Source organism: Eurosta solidaginis, chromosome 1, assembly GCF_040869045.1.
Source record: "Eurosta solidaginis isolate ZX-2024a chromosome 1, ASM4086904v1, whole genome shotgun sequence".
Classification (NCBI taxonomy): domain Eukaryota; kingdom Metazoa; phylum Arthropoda; class Insecta; order Diptera; family Tephritidae; genus Eurosta; species Eurosta solidaginis.
Window position 1 is genome coordinate 199,370,010 of NC_090319.1, and position 16,612 is coordinate 199,386,621.

The following is a 16,612-nucleotide window of genomic DNA, read 5'->3' on the forward strand; positions in this document are numbered from 1 at the left end:
CCTAGGACGCGTGGAAGACACATATCTCGGAAGAGACGGACACATTCGAGTGGTCAACGTACGCACCCAGAACGGCGTACTCGGCCAATCACAAAATTGTGTTTTTTACCGATTCCTGACCCTGACTCAGCCCCTCACGGCTCGGTAGTTAGCATAGTCCAACATCCCTGTAAGATCGCAACATTTACATAAATGATTTAAACGCCTTACTAACATTCTATCCCCAACCAAATGAGTCACTAAAATGTACCTTTTACCCTATCTTCCACAGACGGAGAGCCAGCGCCCTCCAGTTCCTGCACCGCTCCGCTCCTTGGCATCACAGGTGGCAACGCCAGCAGCACGTCCACGACGTAGGGAAGTCCCGTCCGATTATCGACGATGCCGCTTGTGCATGCGACACCATGTGCTTTCGACGTGCCCCGTGTTTACGGCCATGCAACCGCCACAACGCGCTGTTATCGCCCGGGCCCACAAATAATGCACAAACTGCTTGGCACTATCGTATGCCACCAGCGGATGTACGTCCACTGATAGCTGTCACGTCTGTGGTCTCCACCACCATACGCTCCTACATCGGGACACGGAGCGACGCCAACATACCGTAACGCCACCGCCATCATTCGCGCAGCCAGATAATAAATTATCGCCATTCAGATCAAACATATCAGTATAATCTGAAGCATTAAAATTGATATTATATTTTTTGTAAACTCTGAGTTTAGTTAGATCAAGTATTTTTTCTCGATGGTATACAATTTTTTTGATAGCTCTACGTATGGCTTTTCTATCATCAAATAACATTGTTAATAAAATGTTTTCTGGATGAGCGTAATAAGAATTATTTTGGATGACACCATCTACAATATTAAGTATATTGCGCGGTAGGTATCGTGTCCAACGAATAAACTTTGATAAAAGTACACTGACGTATACAACAGAATTATAGTATTTTACATTGGCACATAAATTCTCATAATATAAACTGCTAGAGTTTTCAAATTTTCCGATGGTGTATTATTTGTTGTATATAGACGTAATACCCTGCTTGCTTTGGTTAGCCATCGAGAATGTACAACTGGTCCTGGTTTTATGTTAGCTAAATCAACTGAAACAACACCATTTGAAATTGCTTTGGCCATTTGATATAAATATTTAACATCTGTAGATAATTCTCGTTCTTATTCAGCACTGATCATACAAGGCATATTTTCCAATCCTATTGGCTCAAAATCACTATCAACCTGAAAATTAAATTTTTTAGATCAATTAAAATTAGTATAATTTTCCTATTTTAATTTGATTGAAAAAATATTATGAAATAATTTTAACAAATGCGTACCTGAAAATTTTTACAGTCTTGAATGTCTTTGTATATTTTTCCACTTGCTGCTCTTCGTCCACTCGTGACTATTTTATTTAATGCTTTGAATAAATGACCAAATGGTAATTTATTGAAATGAAGCAAACATAAACCAGTGCAGTGGTCTATTTAAATGCTTTCAAAAAGTCTTATAACTATTGGAATTATCCATTGTCGAAACAAAGATGGAAACCCTTTTATTCTGTATTCTATTTTACTATTTTTACCTGCGTTAACTACAGTTGAAATGTGACGTTTATATAAGACGCACTTCAATAAAATTTTCTTTCCATTAAAGCGAATTGTTCAACTGTTAATTAAACGTGTTTTCTTTTGTGCGCTTATCTTTTTTATTCACTTATTGGTTCGGTCAAAAGGACTTCTAAGACATTTAAAGGTTATGTGCTCAGAGACATTCAGTGAATAAATTAAAAGAGATTAATACAACTGAGTCAAGTCGTCGTACTGTATAAAGTTGCGCGGACATTTAGAAAAAAGTCGTCTTGTCGTAGCGTAAATAAAATAGAGCATTGGAAATAATTGCTGTGATACAGAGCAAAGAAAGTATCGTCGCATGAGGTATAATCTAATTTCACTACCTTAAAAAAATTGCATCAACATTATAGGATTCCCGTTATCACGTTTGTGCATACAATATTGTACATATATTCGTTCGCAGACTAGTAGGCACAACAACAACAAGTTTTATGTAAAGTTGCTTTGTCGTCGCACAACAACTAAAGTTCGGTTAAAATGGATGGAAATAAAAATGAAAACAATTCTAGTGGCCACGTATTAAATGGTTCAAACTATCGCTTATGGAAATTCCAGATAATGGCTTTCTTAAAAGCACGTAATTTGACCAAGAATATAGAAGGGATAGTAGCGGCAGAAAATGCACCAGAGGATGAAAGGAATATTTTTGAAAGAAATGAAGGTAAAGCCATGAATGCTATATTTCAACCGCTGGATATAGAAAGCACAAATTTTTTCTAACATGCAAAACCGCTAAAGAAATGATGGACAAATTGGAAAGTGTGTACGAAAAAAATTCGGAAATTCGTGCCATGACTTTGTATGAAGAATATTTTTCACTCAAGATGTAGGATGATGAAACTGTCGCTTCGTACGTAGCCAAAAATCAATTAGCATCAGAGATTGAGCAACAGGATGAAAAACTGTCTGACAAATTGAAGATGGTGCGTATTATTAGTAGTTTGCCTGTAAAGTTCAACAACTATAAAACTGTTTGGTATAATACAAAAGAAACTCGTACAATTGATACGCTTTTGGCATCTTTGCAATTAGAGGAGGATAATTTGAACCGAATGAAAAATGAACAGAATTATTCATCAGTTGCGGCATTTGTTGCTAGGTTTAAACACAATAAACACAAAGTCTCCAAAAAAGATTTCAAGCCAAAGTCAAATGTTGCTGAATTGAAGAAGAGAACGAAATGCAATGCTTGTGGTCAAATGGGCCAACTGGCAAAAGATAAAAAATGTCCAAAGAAAACAAATTCGTCAAATAGCAATAAAACTGCAAATAACAACGAACTGGCATGGTGTACAGTAGTATATTCGGACAAATCAAACGAATTAAATCCAGATTACTGGTGTGCTGATTCAGGTGCAACAAGTCACATGACTTTTCGTCCTGAGTGGTTCTCAGAGCTAAGAGACCATAGTGGGCAAGTAAAACTAGCCGATCGTCATCGTGTCCAGATTCATGGAATTGGTACCATTCTTATAGATGCGAAGGTAAACTATCAGTGGGAGCAGCGTCGTCTTGTAAACGTTATATATGTTCCAGAACTTGGTGAAAATTTGTTTTCGACAATAGTTATGACAGATAAAGGTTTTCAAGTTTTATTTGAAAGTGGTGGTTGCAAAATACTTGATCAACAGCGTAAAATCGTTGCACTAGGTAAGCGAGATAAAATGAAACAAATACGCATGGAATTTCGTGTACGTACAAATGAAGTTGCAAATGTTGCAGCTGTTTCGCTTGAGCAGTGGCATTGTCGATTGGGCCACGTCAACATCAATTCAATAAGAAAAATGGTTAAAGATGGTCTCATTACAGGTGTCGACTCATCAACTCATAAGGAATCGATCAAGCGACCATCAGTTGCTGGAGAATACATACATGCAGATTTATGTGGTCCCATGGAAGAAATTGGAATTGGTGGCGCTCGTTACTTTTTGTTGATTAAAGACGAAGCAACAACGTTTCGTTTCACATATCTTATAAAGTCGAAAAGTGAAGTACACGGATGCTTGAGCTCTTTCATTCCAATGGTACAGAAGGCTTTTGGTTTTCAAATTAAATGTTTTCATTTCGACAACGGTACTGAATTTATCAACGAAGAAGTCAAGAAATTGTTAAGAAATGAAGTTATTCATATTGAATATATTGCACCGTATACTCCAGAGCAAAATGGGAGAATTGAACGTGATAATCGAACAATTCAAGAATGTGCAAGAACTATGCTTATTGCTAGTGGTTTACCAAAATAGCTATGGTCTGAAGCTGTTCGTACAGCAACGTATTTATTGACACAAACCACAACCAAAAACTTTCGACTAATTGATCCGAACAACAGAAAGATATTTCTCAGCTGTAATGTCCGTTTTAATGAGCAAGTATCAAAAAATGTCCATTTTAATGAGCAAGTATCAAAAAAATGTGTACTTTGGGATGACATTGATACTAATGATGAAGAAGTATCTGAAAATTCTTCAGGTGAAATCGTCGTTGAATCAGCTAATAATAATGATGTTTTTCTTGACGCTGAAGGAGAATCAACTGCGGAAACTCATGAACGGGTTCGACCCCAGAGAAGTAATCAACGCAACGATCTGCGAGAAAGTGTAAAGAGTCCAGATCGGTTAATTGAAAGTGGATTTTCAGCAACAATTGTTGAACCAAAAACATTTGAAGAGGCAATGAACTCACCCGATGCACAACAATGCAAGAGTGCAGGGGATGAGGAGTTTAATTCATTGATCAAGAATCACACATGGGATTTGGTAGATCCACTTGATGATCAGAAAATTATTGATAATCGTTGGGTGTTTAAAATCAAAGAAAATACTGATGGCTCAATTGAGAGATATAAAGCGCGTCTTGTGATTCGTGGGTTCACTCAGCAATACGGTGTCAATTACGAAGAGACTTTTAGTACTGTCGTCAAATATACATTGATTCGTGCAATTCTGTCTCTAGCGGTAATGAATAAAATGCGTCTAAAGCAGTTCGTCATTAAAACTGCATTTTTGTACGGTGAGCTGAAATAAAACGTTTTTATGAAGCAGCCAGTCGGCTATAATGACAACAGTGGACGCGTATGCAAGTTGATCAAAAGTATATAGGCCTGGAACAGGCATCACGATGTTGGAATGAAAAATTTACGTAATTTCTTTGCAAATTTGATTTCACACAAAGTGATTCAGACTCATGCGTTTTCATTCGGCGAAAGGATAAGACAATAACGATCATCGCGATTTATGTAGATGATGGGTTGATGGTAACAAATAACATTACTGAAGTTAATTCGATAATTTCACACTTGCAAGACAGTTTTGAAGTAGAAGTTATCGAGGCAAAGAGATTTTTTGGTCCCGAAATTGATCAACGTCAGGATGGTTCAATACGCATACATCAGCAGGCTTATGCTAAAAGGTTATTGAATCGGTTTGGTATGATTGAACACAAAACCGTATCAACTCCAAAGGATAAAAATCAAAACCTTGGTGATTTCGCAAGAGATGAGCATGATGCTGTAGGTAGCTTAATTTACCTGGCTATTGGGACACGACCAGATATAAGCTACGCAATTGGTTTGGTAAGTCGATATTTGGAACAGCCTAGCTCAGCACACGTAACTGCGGTGAAATGCATATTCAAGTACATTAAGGGCACGATCGATATGGGTATTGTTTATAAAAATTATTGTGTTCTTGATTTGGTCGGCTACAGTGATGCCGATTATGCTGGCGATAGCGAAACAAGACGATCGACGAGCGGGTATGTTTTTCATATTGGGTCCGGTGTCGTAAGCTGGGCATCAGTAAGGCAAAAATCGGTCTCAACATCGACAACGTAATCTGAATATGTGGCGGTTTGTCAGGCAATCAAGGAACTAATCTGGCTTAAAAGTTTTTTTAATTAGTTTTTTGTATGAACCAAAACTTAAAACAACACTATATATGGACAATCAAAGCGCAATTCGTTTAATTAAGAATCCCGTCTTTCATAAAAGAACCAAGCACATCGATGTCCAGTACCAATTTATCCGAGAAAAATTTTAAGATGGTCAATTCAACTTTGAATATATAAATACTTGTGAGCAGATCGCGGATATATTTACGAAAGCATTAAATAGGAATCGTCATAAATACTTATGCAGTTTGATGGAGATGACATCATAAGAGAACGTCGCCGATTTTGTTTACAACAATGAGTGGGAGTATTGGAATTATCCATTGTCGAAACAAAGATGGCAACCATTTTATTCTGTATTCTATTTTACTATTTTTACCTTAGTTAACTACAGTTGAAATGTGAAGTTTATAGGAGAGGAACTTCAATAAAATTTTCTTTACATAAAAGCGAATTGTTCAGATGTTAGTTAAATGTGTTTTCTTTTGTGCGCTTATCTTTTTATTCACTTAATTGGTTCGGTCAAAAGGACTTCTAAAACATTTAAAAATAACACATTTAATTGATCTATTGACAGTTTTTTGCTATTGAAGAATTCATTTAATTTTATTAATTTGTCTTTTGCATCTTCTCCTTCACCCAAATAAACATATCCAAGTAATGTAGCATTACTATTGCACAATAAATCTGCACAAAGGTCGCAGTGCTTCCAGACTAATTAATAATAAAAAATTCAGCATTTGTATGGAATTTCTCATTAATTTTGTCTCTAATTAATGAATCATTTTTTCTGCCATCGAAAGAAAATGCAGTTATGTTGGAATCTATGTATAGTTTACGAAGCACTTCATCTCTAGCTTAAATTTTTTCTCTTGCAACTTTAGATTTATCCACTATACAAGTTCACCATGAACATCTCGAAAATTTATATCTTCGAAAAGGCTGCTGCTAAACATGAAGCAACTCTATCTGAAACACCGAATCTGTCACACATCATAGCAAAATCTATATCATCGTATCGTTCAGTATAATGTCCTCGTTTCATTGTAACAGATACTTCTGCAACTGTTTCATTTGCAACTTCTGCTCCACCTGTTTCCATATATGTTCCAAGTGGTTCCTATATTGGATCATCACTAACCTTTGGCATTGTTGGTATTGTTGTAGGTGTTTCTTCTACAATGTCATCCATATATTCAAGTATTGTGAATTTTCATTATCATTATGTTGGTCCATCATAAATTCTTTTAAATTGTTTGGTGTTAAACCACATGAGCATTCTGGCAGCTTCCCAACGCAGTCGGTTCTATGTACCGGAGCGACTCGGGATTTTTCCCGACCAAGAACTGTCATTTCAGTGTGACCCCATCTAATTTGTTTCGTCCCTCCCACAAATTGTCATCCTCCCAGCAGCTCCTTGCAGCAGGACTGCTCCATATTCTCTTACTCCGGGAAGGCATCGAATCCAATCCGGGTCCGTCTCCTGACCCCGGTCCTGAGAAATGGTTTTGCTGCATCTGCCGGAAAAGAATCTTTTTAGGACGGTCATACTCTGTTCAGTGTGTCTCGTGCAAGGGATGGTTGCATCGGACAGGTTGTTCTGGGCTTGATCCCAAAACCCGACGTCCACGTAACTTTTATAAATCTTTTGTGGCTCCTTGCTGTTCACGCCCAAGGGCGTCCCGTAGTCTACACCTTAGCGCCCCCACTACATTCCAGCAGCCCCGCTGCTCAGCAAGCCACAACAAGTACCCGCTGCTGCTCGCGCCCCACGGCGCCAACAACTCAAACAGCTGATACCACTCATAACTACTACCTTCGTAGTAGAGTTTGTAGCAATGCAGAGCATCAGCCCCTGCCCCCGTCTTCTCCCCCCTCTTTTCCGGCAGCAATCGTGCAGGTCAGGGAAACAGACTCTTAGTCCCTACCTCCGTTTGCACCGTCTGCCAGCACAGAATATATAGGTTTGCGACATCCGCCCAATGCAGCTCCTGCCTTGGGTGGTGCCACTTTCCCAGATGTTTTGGTCTCCGCGACGGCAACCCCCCGACGGGTTTCATCGCGCCATGTTGCCGGGTCGCAAACCCAAATCATCCGGGTACCCCAATGCTTGCCCAAGGACGCCCAGTCCCAGGGCCGCAACAGCAATTGCATCCTGGCCTTCCACAACCCAGGTGTAGTCACCCGTCACTTACCCCAAGAGTGGCGACGTCTCCCCTTATGCACTTCAGAATCCTGCAGTTAAATTGTAATGGACTAACTGGGAAGATTACGGAGATAGTCGGTTTCATGAAGCGGCACAACATCCGCATTGCTGCGATTCAAGAGACTAAACTCACAGCAAGATCTGCATTGCAGACCTGCTCTGGGTATAACGTCCACAGGAAAGACCGCGAGAGCGGAAATGGAGGCGGTCTCGCGTTTATAATACACCACTCTGTGCAATATTATATATTTGATCCTGGCATCGACCGCAGGGACAATGTCTTAGAACGTCAAGGCCTATCTGTCCGGTCAGGCGATGCAAACCTAGAAATCATCAACATCTACATCCCTGCTGCCACCTGTTGCCCCAGTGGATACCGCCCTAATATCAGGGCCTTACTCATTGGCAACAATCGCATTATCTTAGGTGATTTCAATGCCCATCATGATCTATGGCATTCAAACTTGCGGGCGGACAGTAGGGGTGAGATGTTGGCGGATCAAATAGAAGAAACGACGTTCTGCACAATAAACGGAGACGCCCCCACACGTATGGTAGGAAGCTGTCACAGCTCGCCAGATATCTCAATCGTGAGCGCAGAACTCGTAAACTGCGTCAACTGGCAGCCGATGGTAACATTGGCATCCGACCACCTGCCCATACTTACTTCGCTTGAGCGTACCGCCGACTTCATCGTCACTGAAAAACGCACTTTCATAAACTTCAAAAAAGGAAAGTGGGAAGAATATAAATCCTTTACAGACAGCCGCTTTGCTGCCCTCCCTATCCCGGGGAGCGCGCCTTCCGTAAGGTCATTAAATCCGCCTCGGCACATTTCATTCCCGCCGGGAGAATTCCGGAAATCCGGCCCCACCTCCCGGCGGAGGCCGCAAACTTAGCGAGAGAACGTGACCTTATAAGACAGCTTGATCCAGGCGACCCCCAAATAAAGGATATTTTTTTTATTTATTTATTTATTATTTAAAGTCGACGACAAACTATGGTCGACTGCATAATATAAAAGATATATAAATATACAACTCAAAAGATAAAATTTAAGATATATCGAGATTTCAACAATGTTATATTACAAACAAAGAAATATTAATGAACATTACTATTTAATTTCAAAATATAATGATAATAAGAAATATGAGTAGAAATAAGATCTTATGCCGAAATCTTATACTGGCGGAATGTATCAGATTCCGCTCAGCATGATATCGGAATGCAGTGGATTCCAATCTCCCTGTTGGAATGCAACAAGATTCCAATCAGCATGTCATGGGAATCCGGCAGTGCTAAGAGAAGTGTAATGAGGATACGCCATCACAAGGCATAAAAAAGTAACATGACCTGTGTTGTTGGAATGCACCGGATTCCAATCAGCTCGATGCCTGACCCATAAGATTATACTGCCGGAATGCATACGATTCCGGTCAGTGACTCATGAAAAAGCATGTTTTTTACGTTGTTGGAATGCACCAGATTCCAATCAACACAGTACTGTCTTGTTCCTTCTTAATGATACATGTTGATAAATGTTCCTCCATCCTTAAGAGAGATAGTTCCTCTTTTTTATCGAAGGAATAAAATGCCGGCAAATTAAATTAGCTTGTATCTCTTAAATTAGATAGGCAAGTATTGCATTACGGATAGTGGCAAAAGTACATTCAAGACTGATGCAGCTATACAAGTCATTGTAGTGCGCGCACCAGATAAGAAGAGGATTATTTTTAGCAAAGTTTCGTCGACAAAGGGGTAAATAGAAAGGAACGTAGTGTCTGGATACTCTAGGGGGAACCGCAAGAAACAAGCGGCTGAGGAGGTCCGCGGAATCAATTTCTCCAATAATGAGCTTATGGATGAACAATACCCCCACTAATATTCTCCGATTTTCCAGAGTGGGTAAGTTAATAAGAAGAAGTCTACTTCTGTATGGAGGAAGGTGGAGACTTGAGTCCCAATTAAGGCCGCGCAATGCAAATATCAAAAATTGCTTTTGAACTGACTCAAGACGCTTTATATGCTTTTGAGAAACAGGGGACCAAACGCATGAGCAATACTCGAGTATTGGACGAATCAGCGATGTGTAAAGAACCTTAGTGAGGTACAGATCATCGAACTCTTTAGCCCATCTTTTAACAAATCCAAGTAAACCCAACGCTTTGTTGGCTATAGATGAAATATGCATGTTAAAAAAAAAGAAAAGGTGGGCTTCAAAGATTGAAGACTCTGAAGAACAATATTACCATCAATAGCAGGATTCCTAATGTAATTTGAGCTATCTAAGTGATAGGGATATTGACCGGAATGAAAACCACTGGATTAATACGTGGACTTAAAGAACTCAAAAAATAGTTCAGCAACGTCGTCATCAGTGCAAGCTTTTTTACCTCCAAAGGTTAATGAGGAAGGATACCCAGAAGTTTTCCGCTTTGAATTTACGAAACTGTAAAACTTTTTTGGATTTCTAAAAAATTGGGCTTTACAACAACTCAAGTAATTTTTATAACAAAGCTGATTAAGACGGTGAAATTTAGAACGAGCTATTAGATATCTAGAGAGGTCTGCAGATGCTCCAGATTTCTTGAACCTCTTATAAAGCCTAGATTTAATGTTATTAAGTCTGATAAGTTGCCTTGAAAACCAAGGGGGCTTATTCGAACATAGGGTATATCGAGTAGGAATGCAGGTATCAAAGAAGTCATCAAGCATACTGTAAAATATAGAGATAGCCGAATCGACATCAGTGCAAGCATAGAGATCCGACCAATCATGGGAAGCCAACAGATCATTAAGCATAATGAAATTCGCTTTGTAGAAGCATCTAGATCGGGGACGAGACTGTACTTGAATCCTACGGGGTAGGCTGATATCAAGTGATATCTCTAGCGTAGGGTGAAGAGGGTCTTCTGGAAGGGATAAAGGTGGTATTCGCGTAAGGGCAGTACCCACCGAGCCATCCACAAATACTAAATCCAGCATTTAATTTCCACTATTTGGAACAGTGTTAATCTGTAAAAGAGATGAGTCTAACAAGCAATTGAGAAACTCATGTTGAGCAGTGGGAGTTAAAGAGTTTGAATAACTTATATTAACCCAACTAACTGTTGGCAAGTTAAGGTCACCAACAACAACAAGTCGATCGTTATCTCCCAACTGCGAATGCAAATCACAGATGGCCGAGCTATGACTAGCATAAACATCCATATCCGAACGAGGTGGTATATACGAACAGCAAACAATTACGCAATAGCTACCGAATGAAAGCCTAACTGCTATGAATTCGATATGAGAGATATTGTCCAGCGAAATCAACTCAGACGATAGGTTAGATTCAACAGCAATAAGGACACCTCCCGCTCTAGAGATGCCATCACGCCGATAAACAGCATATTTATTTGAAAAAACCTCAGGAATTGTAATTATCAGGCTTTAGCCAGGTCTCCGTAAAAGCTACAACTTGTGCAGAAAAGTTGAAAGAATTAAGGAAGAATGGAACAAGTTTTGATCGTAAACCACGAACATTTTGGTAATTAATGAGAAGACGGGACAGATCAGCAATTACCTTTGTGTTGTTATTACTGTGTTCGTCATACCGTTTTTTGGCTGTAATAAAACAGGTTCGGCCCTCGCCTTTCTCGTGAACAAGTGAACCACAGTATGCTTGGGCCAAAAAGAGGAATCAAGTACCTTATCGAAATATTCATCTGAAAGGGATATTTTAAATGAGGAGATGTCTCTCTCATATTTAAAATTAAATTTATACACATTATAAACCAACGCATCAGATTTCTTGTGGATGAACACAAGCGGGCGAAATGGGAGGAGCACCTAAGAGGTTGTAACCTCTCTACCGGTGTGGGTAAATTTTGGTCCACGGTAAAGTCCCTATCGAATCCGACTAAGCACAAAGACAAAGTTTCCATCGCCTTTGGCGACAAAGTGCTGTCGGATGCGAAAAAATGCGCGAGCGCTTTCTGCCGGCAATATATAATGCATCCTACGGTCCCAAATGTCGACCATTTGGAACATCCACGTCGATGGCACTACGCTACCGACTGTCCTATACCCCAAAATCTTGGGTGTGACGTTTGATCAGGGTCTAAACTTTGGTGAGCACGCAGCTGCAATTGTTCTGAGAATTCAGAGCCGTAACAAAATCCTCAAATCCCTCGCTGGCAGTACTTGGGGAAAAGATAAAGAAACGCTCATGACTACATACAAAGCAATTAGCCAGCCGATTACATGCTACGCGTCACCCATATGGTCGCCAAGCCTAAAAATCACCCACTGGAAGAAACTACAGGCCTGCCAAAATACTGCTCTCAGAAACGCCACGGGCTGTCTTCTTATGTCCCCAGAACACCATCTGCATAAGAGGCGAGAATACTCCCCATCAGGGAGAGAAATGAGATGCTGACCAAACACTTCCTGTTGAATACCCAGAAACCTGGGCATCCCAACAGACATCTGATTGATGAACCAGCACCGCCTAGGGGCTTAAGGAGTCATCTCCGTAAGCATTTTGAGGAAATACGGCACTTGAGAACCCAGCCGTATGAAGTGAAAAAACACAAGCAGGTCCTTGGTGAACTCCATAAACAGGCGTCGGACCTTTATGCCGGGAATTGCCCGGTGAATCCAGTGCTTAACGAAAATTATCCAAAACTTGTGGAAGAGGAACGCATACTCCCCAGGGAAACGCGTGTCACTCTCGCTCAACTTCGTTCTGGACACTGTAACAGGTTAAACTCTTACCTATCCAGAATCAACCCCGACATAAATGTATTCCCCGCTTGCAACGTGTTCCCACATGACACCAACCATCTCTTCAATTGTAATGTGGAACCTACGCCTCTAACATCCCTTTCCTTATGGTCCACCCCTGTTGAAACGCGGCAAGTTTCCTTGGACTCCCGTTAAAGGATATTGATGACAATTTGTGATCGGTCGCTGCTATTAGGTGGGGCGAGCATTGCTACAACAACAACAACAACAACAGCATTCTGTTGTTTTTAACTTGCATTTACATTTTCCAATGTAAAATAATTCATTTGTTGATTGTACGAATTTTGTAAATTACTGAAATTTTTTCTGTGTTTAATGCTTTTTCAATTAACCCTTTAACGCCCAAATAAAATCTGCTTGTAGGAAACACTTCTCGTTGTCATTTATTAATTCATTTGTGATCAAATAAGTAATTAAACAAAAAAAAGTAAAATGTTTTTTCTTAATTTTTGAAAAAATGAGTGTCCTCACCTGGGGACAATGGGCACTTTAGTAATGAAACTGACCAAAGCACTTGCGTTCAACGCAAAGTGTCTTCGTGCACAATTCACATCTCCATCGGCACTTAGCATGACAAACTACACACCGTAATTGGTTTGTCAATCGCTCAGGGTTGTGACCATTCTTTTTCGACTCTGCACCAACTACTGCGGATGATGGACGAGGTTGTCTGAATGAAGTAGGTTTCAAATACGTTCGCACAATGTGCCGCCTGAATGACAATTGATCCATAGGGGGTGTGCAGTCAGCTTTGCATATTAAAACATGTAGCCTCCAAGAATTACTAACTGCTAAATCCAAACAGTATGCGAAAATTGGCCACCACCACTTTTTTCCTCTGATAGAGACTTTATACAAACTAATAGATTGATCCATTTGGTCCACGCCTCCCATGCCTTGATTATAATTTATAATCAGTCTGGGTATATCGAAATTCGCCTTTTCCTTTCGAATAGTACACCAACGTCGTACTTTTCCTAAGGGTTCTATGTAATCAAAATTTGTTCCCATTGTGACCATATTATTGTCCTTCCATCGTACCATTGTAATATCGTTATTTCTGTCGAAGCGATAATCATATTCTGCCCTGGAACTTGTTTTCTTCATTTCTTTTATGGATATAAGTGGACACCGGTTTGTTCTATTATCTCGTATTGTGCCAGTAGCTCTATAACCCAATCGCTTCAGGTCACATAACAGGTTATAGTTGGTAAAAAATTATCAAAATATACAATATGTTGCGTAGGTACTATAGGAAATTTTGCTAATAACGACTTGACTACCCGTTCACCAAGCGGCTCTTTTGTCACTTCCGCCGACTTACCACAGTACACGTCAAAAGCATAACAATATCCATCTGCACTTGTTGCTGCCCAATTTCTATAACCAAATCTAACCGGTTTTCCCATTATAAACTGTTTTGCAGGATGACGGCCAATGTATTTTATCATGGACTCATCCACGGAAAGAATTTCATGAAGAACTCCCCATTGGCTACTGTTTCTCTGAATCAGGTCACATAGGGGTTTTACTTTGAACATTTTATCAGTTGAACATGTGGCAAGATTGTTATCAACAAAGTGTAGATTTCTTTTGATTTCTAAGAACCTATTTCGACTCAATGCGGTTGCAACCATTGAAACGCGAAGATCGTCGTCAAGACTCCAATAAGCCCGTTCCGTGGGAAGTTCGTGGTAGCCACTTAAAAGCAAAATTCCCAAAAATCTTTTTAGCTCCTCGGTGCTTAGGACATAATTGTGTCTGTTATTTTGATTGGCGTACATAACGCTATTTTCGACAATCATTGTTAGGGCATCGATGTCAAAAATTTTCTCAAACAAATCCGAAGGGGTACGGTTATTTATTGTGCTAACAAAGATATCCAGTAGTTTTTTAACTGCATCAGTGGATTGATATTTGGTGCTATAATTAGGAGAAACCCGTTTCCAAACTGGTTCGCTGAAATTATCTGCATCGACCTTTTTGCGTTTGGCAAAGCGTGCAAGTGGCTCGTCGTCACTTTCATCCCAATCAATATCCCCTTGAAGACGTGGCACTAATTCAATTCTCCCAGTCACATCATTCGGCATATTAGTGCATACCAAGTCATCTTCATTTACCTCCTCGTCATCACTTACAATGGCAGGATCAGGAGGTATGACTAAAATATCATATTCAGAGTCATCGTCTTCGTTCTCCATTATCCAATCAACGGCCTCTTCAAGCTTTAAAAAATCAGCTTGACCCTTAAACACCTTACGATGTGCCATTTTTATGCATCTAAGACCACCTGTCAATTATAGAAAAACTTAATGGTTATGCCCATTGTCCCCAAGTGACGACATCACTGTAAAACTATACCTTGTTAACGCCTGTTTGTTTTTTTCAACAATATACCACTTCTAAAAGCTTGTACACTCTTCACTGATTGTTTTTGTGAAAATTTTTTACTTTGGACTTAAAATATATACGAAAAATATAAGTAACCAATCCGCAAAAATTAACTCCATGAAATGCACATGTTTGAAGCGCTCGAAATTTCTCTTGATTGACGGAATCAACATATGTTTATGTTTACATATAATAGTTGTGCATCTATATGTTATAATTGCATTTATGTTATCAGTTTCTGGTGGGTGAGATATAGATGTCGATATTTGAAGAGGTGTCCTCGTATGGGGACAGTGGGCGTTAATGGGTTAAAACATTTAGTTTTCTTAGAATACTAAGTCTATCAATTAGTTGAATATTCAATTTATTCCAAATTTCAACCAATTTATCAATTACATGAGGAGTAAAATTTGTATGCAAAAACGTTTTAATTTGAATTCATGATTACTTAAAAAAAAATAAAATCTTAAAATGTCACGACTAGACGGTAAATTTAGATTATTTATTTCACTTGATAAACCAAATGCAATAATATCGTGTTCAAGTGTATGTGATAAAGTGGATTCAGATGATGTAGAAGGATTTGGTTCATCCATTTTAAATTTAAATACAAAAAGCTGAAAAGAAAAAAAACTGTCCATAAGAAATTTATTAAAAATGATAATATAGTAGTTAAAAGTTCATTTTAGGCTAATTTCTCATAATTTAAGCCTGATATCTCTACTAAAATTGAAAAACATTATAGATATCAATACAGATTCTGAAAAGTACCTAAAATACCTTTAAAGTGATCCCAATATGATATTTTTCCTATAATTCTATCAGAAGCTATGAAGATTTTTTGACCAAATCATATGGCAAAATATATAATTCGCAAAAATAAGGGGCTCGAAATCGGACTTAGAGCTATCGTGTCTTCAGCAATTTTTCTTTTAATCATCTGTAGATTACGTTTTTGCTATACTCCTGATGGAAAAAAAAATTTGACCCGCTCTAATATACAGGTATGTTCATATATACTCGTGCTGTACATAGTATTTATCAATTATTGTAAAAACTAGTTACCTTGTTCTTGAAAAGCAGTGTATTAGTTAGTTGCCTTAGTCTAACTGGAAGAGAGTTCCAAAGACGAACCGCGCTTATAAAGAACGGGCGTTCAGACGTGAGAGTTCTGTATCTAGCATAGATAAGCTGTGCTGACCTTGAATATTGAAGAAAAAGCAGCCATTGATACAGATTGCATGGCTCCTTAGTATGGATAACCTTATGTATGACTACTAGCACTCTGACTTTTACAGGTTTTCAAATGAAATGTTTTGCAACTTTTCAGCATAAGCAGACACATGGCGAAGTCGTTTAAGCCCAAATACATATCTCGCAATGTTGTTACAAACAACATTAAGTTTGTTTTTACATACATAGACACAGTTGGCAAACATCCCATATCCATAGAGTAGCGTAGGTATTAGGTACGCTTTCACAAGAATAAGTCTAATGTTGAAAGAAGTGAAGTACTGTGCTAATAAGAGTGTGCGAAGCATTCCATACACTTTACCTACTGAACTTAAGATGTGATTATTCCACGTCATAGTATTGTTAAAGAAGTTTGTTATCCAGCACTTATGACATTATTTGTTTATGCATGATACGCTCAGTTACTTTTGACAAGAACTGTATTTATGCTCGAAAAACAA